We start from the raw sequence: 8,365 nt of genomic DNA, 5'->3' as shown, positions 1-8,365 counted from the left end.
ATGGAGTATGTAGAGACCTTCAATTGTACATGTTCACACCAGACATGGGGTATGTAGAGACCTTCAATTGTACATGTTCACACCAGACATGGGGTATGTAGAGACCTCCAATTGTACATGTTCATACCAGACATGGAGTATGTAGAGACCTTCAATTGTACATGTTCACACCAGACATGGGGTATGTAGAGATCTTCAATTGTACATGTTCACACCAGACATGGGGTATGTAGAGACCTTCAATTGTACATGTTCACACCAGACATGGGGTATGTAGAGACCTTCAATTGTACATGTTCACACCAGACATGGGTATGTAGAGACCTTCCATTGTACATGTTCACACCAGACATGGGGTATGTAGAGACCTTCAATCGTACATGTTCACACCAGACATGGAGTATGTAGAGACCTTCAATTGTACATGTTCACACCAGACATGGGGTATGTAGAGACCTTCAATTGTACATGTTCACACCAGAAATGGAATATGTAGAGACCTTCAATTGTACATGTTCACACCAGTCATGGGGTATGTAGAGACCTTCAATTGTACATATTTTCACCTCACATGGGGTATGTAGAGACCTTCCATTGTACATGTACACACCAGATATGGGGTATGTAGAGACCTTCAACAGTACATGTTTTCACCAGACATGGGGTATGTAGAGACCTTCAATTGTACGTGTTTACATCAGACATGGGGTATGTAGAGACCTTCAATTGTACATGTTCACACCAGACATGGGGTATGTAGAGACCTTCCATTGTACATGTTCACACCAGACATGGAGTATGTAGAGACCTTCAATTGTACATGTTCACACCAGACATGGGGTATGTAGAGACCTTCAATTGTACATGTTCACACCAGACATGGAGTATGTAGAGACCTTCAATTGTACATGTTCACACCAGACATGGGGTATGTAGAGACCTTCAATTGTACATGTTCACACCAGACATGGGGTATGTAGAGACCTCCAATTGTACATGTTCACACCAGACATGGAGTATGTAGAGACCTTCAATTGTACGTGTTTACATCAGACATGGGGTATGTAGAGACCTTCAATTGTACATGTTCACACCAGACATGGGGTATGTAGAGACCTTCAATTGTACATGTTCACACCAGACATGGGGTATGTAGAGACCTTCAATTGTACATGTTCACACCAGACATGGGTATGTAGAGACCTTCCATTGTACATGTTCACACCAGACATGGGGTATGTAGAGACCTTCAATCGTACATGTTCACACCAGACATGGAGTATGTAGAGACCTTCAATTGTACATGTTCACACCAGACATGGGGTATGTAGAGACCTTCAATTGTACATGTTCACACCAGAAATGGAGTATGTAGAGACCTTCAATTGTACATGTTCACACCAGTCATGGGGTATGTAGAGACCTTCAATTGTACATATTTTCACCCCACATGGGGTATGTAGAGACCTTCCATTGTACATGTACACACCAGATATGGGGTATGTAGAGACCTTCAACAGTACATGTTTTCACCAGACATGGGGTATGTAGAGACCTTCAATTGTACATGTTCACACCAGACATGGGGTATGTAGAGACCTCCAATTGTACATGTTCACACCAGACATGGGGTATGTAGAGACCTTCAATTGTACATGTTCACACCAGACACGGGGTATGTTGAGACTAGCACATATTAAACAGCATTTATATCTCTGAGCTTCTTCGGTATGGGGTTAATATGATAACAACGGTAGCAACAGGCTGTCCTTCTGATTTGCTGGTTTGATTTCGTCAAGGGACGTCTGAAAAGAGAAAGATTCATAACAGTTAATGTCAGTTGTTCATTGTATGTGTGTTACGGATGATAAACAAGAACAAGAATAGCACTTTTATACATTGAGTTACATTAAAAGTTAATCATAACCACTTTATTACCAACTAACTATAAATCTCATCATCAATCAGGAAATATGGGTTGATATTCGAGAAACATACATTTCTTCCATTGGAAAAATATCACCTTATCATTTATAACAATAAGAAAGGGCCAACTAGCCAATAGCAAATAAAACGTGCTGGAGAAGAGTTTTACTGAGATGTATGTGTGAGGTAGGCAAAAGGCAACCGATGCAACCACATTTTACTTTTGACTGAAAACTTCACTACTATAAAATAAATGAACCAATACTAGAGCTTTGTCACGGACGTGACAAATACCCCCACATGCCGCATTGACACAGGTTATTTTGCATGTTGTCTTCACAAAAAAAGCGCACACCATGCTCAATGTTTAAAACGCACTAAGTGACCACGTGACCTAGTTTTGACCCGGCAAGGCCCATGTTCAATCTTGAACTAAACATCATATAGCTACAACTTCTGACAAAGTTTGGTGAGTGATGAAAACTACTTGAACAACTAAAAACTAATAATTATGCCGTAATACGTGATCAAAACGAAATATTAAACACTGCCAAATTTTATGAAAACCTTTATAAAAAAGACAAAAATATAGATATAAACATCATGAACGTTTCCATACCAATATCTGCAATAAAATAAACCCAGAACAAACGCAAAATGAACAAAGATACCTATCAGAGTATAAATGCGCTAAAGCACTGCTAGACATGAAAAACATTAAAAGTCCAGGATCAGATGGCATATCTGCAGAATTTAACAAAATATTTTGGAATTATATTAAGCAATATGTTGTTAATTCTCTTAACTGTTCTTTAGACACCAATAATCTAACAGAATTGCAAAAACAAAGCATAATTACTTTACTACCTAAGACCGGAAAGGACACCCTTTTGATCGATAACTGGAGGCCCATCTCGCTTCCTAACGTTGATTACAAAATAGCTACAAAATCCATTGCCAATCGTATAAAACCTCATTTAAATAATATAACCAGTGTAAATCAAACAGGATTTATCAAAGGAAGATATAATGGCGAAAATGTAAGACTTTTGCATGAAATAATTGAACTAATGGATGAAAGTAACGAAAACGGTCTCCTATTTTTTCCGATATAATAAAGCCTTCGACAGTATGGATCATGGATTTATGTTTAAATGCCTCGCCATTTTGGATTTAGTGAGCATACCTTACAGTGGGTAATGCTATGTTATAAAGATGCAACATCACGCGTTACAAATAATGGTCATTTTTCAGATTTTTACGAAACAGAAAATTTACGAAATAACAGAAAATACAAAAGCTTGCAAAATGGTATATAAAGCACTTATACTAAAACAAAAACCAGAAGTATTCAAACAATTTGATAAATGGAAAGAAACTCTGAATAATCAAAACATTAACCAAAGAACCATCTTCAACCAACCAATCAAATTAACTATTGACACCAAACTTAGAAACTTCCAATATAAATACCTCATGCACATTTTACCAAACAATTCTTTCCTCCATAAATGCAATTTTGTTCCATCAGCATTATGTGATTTTTATAATATGCACACAGAAACGAATTTTCACTTATTCTGGGATTGTCATCCTATTCAAAAGTTTTGGATGGATATAAAAAACTTTATTTACGACAAGTTAGAAAGGTTAGAAAACTTGGAGCTAAATTATGCAACTTTATCATTTTGTAATTTGACCCTAGCTGATGCAAACAATGCACATGTCATTAACTTCATAATATTGTTGGCTAAATATTTTATCTTTAAATGCAAACAGGAGAAAACAACACCACTAGTAGAAACTTTTATACTATTTTTTAATACTAGAATTAAACTCCAGGAATTAATCCCAACAACACAAAACAAACTACATATATTTAATACTCGCTGGGCACTTGTTATGCCAATTTATACACCTACCCTAAAAACATCTTTACACATACTCACTTACATAAGAACACCTACCTTACTTAAAGCAACAAACACCCCTTTTTTCTTTCTTTTTTGTATATTTGTATTATAACCTTTATTGACCTGTGTACACCATTTTTGCAAACTTTTAAATATTGTTTGAAACTATTTCAAACATATTCATTTAACACCAACTATTGTCTTCATAGATGCTATGTATCACAAGTAATATAAAAAACATTGTGAAACATTTTGCTCAATGTATGTATTTCTAGTAATATTTAATAGTCAAAATACACATGCTTTATCTACAACAATCATAGTCTTCAAAAATGCTATGTACCATTATACAGTAATACATTGTGAAACAAACATACTAATTGTGTGTATATTTGACATATTATGTATTATGTTATATGCTAGGTGTATTATGTTTACGAAGGAAATAAACAAGAGCTGTAAGAGAACAGTGCGCTCAACTATTTGAGTGCTTGACAGTATACCATAAGCCATCATGGGGAAATTGTTCATATTCAATAACTTATCAGACAATCTTTCAAAAATAAAAAAAGGAATTTTTTTTTGAGGGGGGGGGGGTAGGGGGGTTGAGAGGGGGGTATAATTTGGGGTGTGGTCATTTATAAGATGATCTTTCAAAAGTAAAAAAAAAATGGGGGGGGGAGGTGGGGGGGGCAGCGATTCTGGGTTGGGGCGTGGAGTTTTGTTTGGGTGGAATCAATTGTGGTATTCAGGTAAGTGTTGTTTTGTCAAAGTATTAATACAATCTGATCATAAATAAAGAAGTTATGGTAATTTAAGCAAAATTTTCAATTATCTAAGTATAAAAGGGGCCATAATGCTGTCAAAATGCTTGATACAGTTGTCTGCTCTTCTTAATAGGTTGGGGGTCATGTTGGTAAACAAGTATGCAAAATATGAAAGCAATATGTCAAGGGACACAGGAAATATTTGAGGTAGTACGCAAACTTTAACATAGATTTATCAATAATGCATATTCTAAGTATATAAGGGGCCATAATTCAGTTGAAATGCTTGATACAGTTGTCTGCTCTTGTTTATAGGTTGGGGTCATGTTGGTAAACAAGTATGCAAATTATAAAAGCAATATGTCAAGGGACAATGAAAATAATTGGGGTAGCACGAAAACGTTAACATGTGCACGCTAACGGGAACGCCGACACCGGGGTGAGTAGGAAGCTCCACTATATATATTTCATATATAATAGTTGAGCTAAAAATGGAATTAAAAAAAGATAACTACTTGAATAAGAGAGCGGACACCATGCTCAATTTTTAAAACATACTAGACACCATGCTCACTTTTTAAAAAGCACTAAGTGACCCCGTGACCTAGTTTTGACCCGGCATGACCCATATTCGAACTTGACCTAGACATCATCTGACCAAGTTTGGTGAAGATCGGATAAAAACAACTTGTATTAGAAAGCGGACACTTAATACAGACCAACAGACAGACCGACCGACCGACAGACTAGCTCATCCTATATACCCCTAAACTTCGTTTGTGGGGGTATAATAAACAAGAAGGCAAGTTCACATGATTGTAAATATGTCTGGTTTTATCACATAAGGAGCAATACTTTTTTAGATCACACACGACCAAAATAACCCACAGCTTGATTGAAAGAGGTATTGACACACAAGGTTAAATCTACATGCACCCACCAATCTCTGAAAGTGAGGCCATGAAAAAGGAAAACAAACCCAAGGTTGGCTCTGCATGATGTTCATAGATTGAGGGTTGTGGAGCATGGGGATCTCAAAATCTGGAGACGATGACAGCAAATTCTCCTGAGACATACTCATTGCTCTGCTTCCCAGGTTTTCTGGAATAAAAGTAAATCATGCCTCAAACAAAACAAATTCAAAGAAATACTAGCGTTTTCAAGGACAAACCCAACTGATTTCAACCCGACAAAAACGCTTGTCAGTGCCTCGACCTATCATATCAACAAGGTAATGTCAAAAGATTTAACTAAAGCCCACCTTATGCCCACGATGTTCTAGAGTTGTAAAGTGTGTGGAAACTGTGAATGCATTCAATGCATTGAAGCTAAAATCAATAGAGAGAGAGAACATTAGTTCATTTTGGTTTATCCCCAAACTTTATTTAAAGAATGTTTAAATAAAAACAAGAGCTCCACTGTCCGAGACAGATGCCTCCCAAAACAGAGCCTTGACACCCATCACTCAATCCTTTGATAACATATCAAATTGATACCAATTTAACACTTAATGTCACAGTGACCTTGACCTTTGAACAAGTGATCCAAATTTCAACAGACATCATCTACTGTCTAAGACCGATGATCATGTGAGGTCTCAAGTCAATTGGTAAATTTGTTATTTATTGGAAACGATTCTCACACATATTGTGACAGTGACTTTGACCTTTAACCTAGTGACCCCAATTTCAATAGGGCACATCTACCGTCCATGGTCAGTGTACATGTGAAGTATCGAGCCAATAGGTCAATTTGTTGACGATTGATTGATCGGAAAGGATTTTCACATGTATTGTGACATTGATCTTTGACCTAGCGACCCCATTTTCGATAGGGGTCATCTACTGTCCAAGGCAAATGTATATGTGAAGTATCAAGCCTATTGGTCAATTTGCTGACGAGTTATTGATCAGATGATTTTCACAGTTATTGTGACAGTGACCTTGACCTTTGAACAAGTGACCCCAATTTCTATAGAGGTCATCTACTGTCCAAGACCAATGCACATGTGAAGTATGAAGCCAATATATCAATTCGTTGACGAGTTAGTTATAGGAAATCAACTGGTCTACCAAAACACGAACGATAGACCAGCAAACATCCCGCAAAACAATATACCCCCTCTTCTTTGAAGTGGGGCATAAAATACACGTGGCGGGTAAACAAGAAATGGTTTAAATATACTTGTTCTAGAAAAAGTGTTATACATATATGAAGATTTACCAAATGCAACACTTTTTTTATGTTTCAGTACAATAACAAAAACTAATGTGAGAACAGTTTAAAAGTAATTTACTTGGTTTTTTTTTTTAAATAACTTGAATTTACAGGGTTTACATTTACGCACTGTTATTTTTTAAAGTAAAAATTAACCTTGAATACATTGATATAGTGACTCATCTGAGAATACGCCAAAGACAAGTGCAAGTATGACAGCTTGTTTATTGCAATAGACATGTGCACAGGTCGGTACTGGATTAGTCTCTTTATAGGCAGGGCTCTACTTCTAATAGGGGTCTGATGCAAAGTCGGATACACACTTTTTTTAACTGCTACCTTACAAACCGACAAAAAGTGTGGTGGAAAAAAACATGTCAGAATGAGTGCACTGTTGTATATTAATTTAATATTTTAAATTGATTTATGACAAACACAGTGTCCTATTGATATTCGACACACATTTGCATTTTTTAGAAAAACAAGAGCTTGTCACAATAGTGCCAAATCCCTGCCGACATGTGTTTGCGCGTATGACAACATTTGTTTTAGAGAGTAGAATAATATTTGTAAAACATGGCAACGTTGCCATCCATTAATATTTCAAGGATCAATTAGTTTTTTAGATATGCAGTAGAGAATAAAATATAAGGAAATAAAAGAAAGTGAGGTAATTAAAGAAGAGGACTATAAGCAGTTACTGTTCTTTGTCACTGTATTTTTCCTTAAACTCATCTACCGGTATTTATTTTACAGTGAATTCTTCGTTGTTCAAATTAAAATATTACTGTAAAATAAGATAAAGGGAGATATTAAACAAGAGCACCGCCTTGCGGGTGCAGACCGCTCATCTATTTTCTTTTTAAAGGTGAAGGGACTCTCATTTTCAATCACAAAGGAGGGAGGGGTGGAGTGAAGAGCGGTGCATTGTGTGGGGGTGTGGACATTTATTACATTTTCTTCCAAAAATGCGAAAAAAAGGAAAAAAAAAATCGGGGGTGGGGGGTGGGGGGGGGGGGTGGGGGGGGGGGGGGGTGGGGGGGGGATTCTTGGGTGCGATGGTTGGACGGTATTTCAAACATAAAATAATAAAAATAAATATTTGTGTTTTTTAAACCGTTTCATAAAAAAAAAATTGGGGGGGGGTGAGGTGGGGGGGTATAGTGTGAGGGTGTGGTGGTAATTTGTGAGATGATCTTAAAAAAAAAAAAAAAAAAAAATGGGGGGGGATTCGGGTGGGGGAGGGGGGGGTGGGGGGGATTCTTGGGTGCGATGGTTGGACGGTATTTCAAACATAAAATAATCAAAATAAATAGTTTTGTTTTTTAACCGTTTAAAAAAAAAATTGGGGTGGGGGTGGGGTGGGGGGGGTATAGTGTGAGGGTGTGGTGGTCATTTGAGAGATGATCTTAAAAAAAAAAAAAAAAAAAAAAAAAAATAGGGGGGGGGTTGGGGGGGGGGGGGGGCACGGGCGATGGTTTGGGTGGAGTCTATAGTGGTATGTCAGGTAAGAGTAGTTTTGTCAAAGTATCAATCAAATCT

This window comes from Dreissena polymorpha, chromosome 8, assembly GCF_020536995.1.
Source record: "Dreissena polymorpha isolate Duluth1 chromosome 8, UMN_Dpol_1.0, whole genome shotgun sequence".
Taxonomy (NCBI): Eukaryota; Metazoa; Mollusca; class Bivalvia; order Myida; family Dreissenidae; genus Dreissena; species Dreissena polymorpha.
This window is presented reverse-complemented; position numbering follows the sequence as displayed.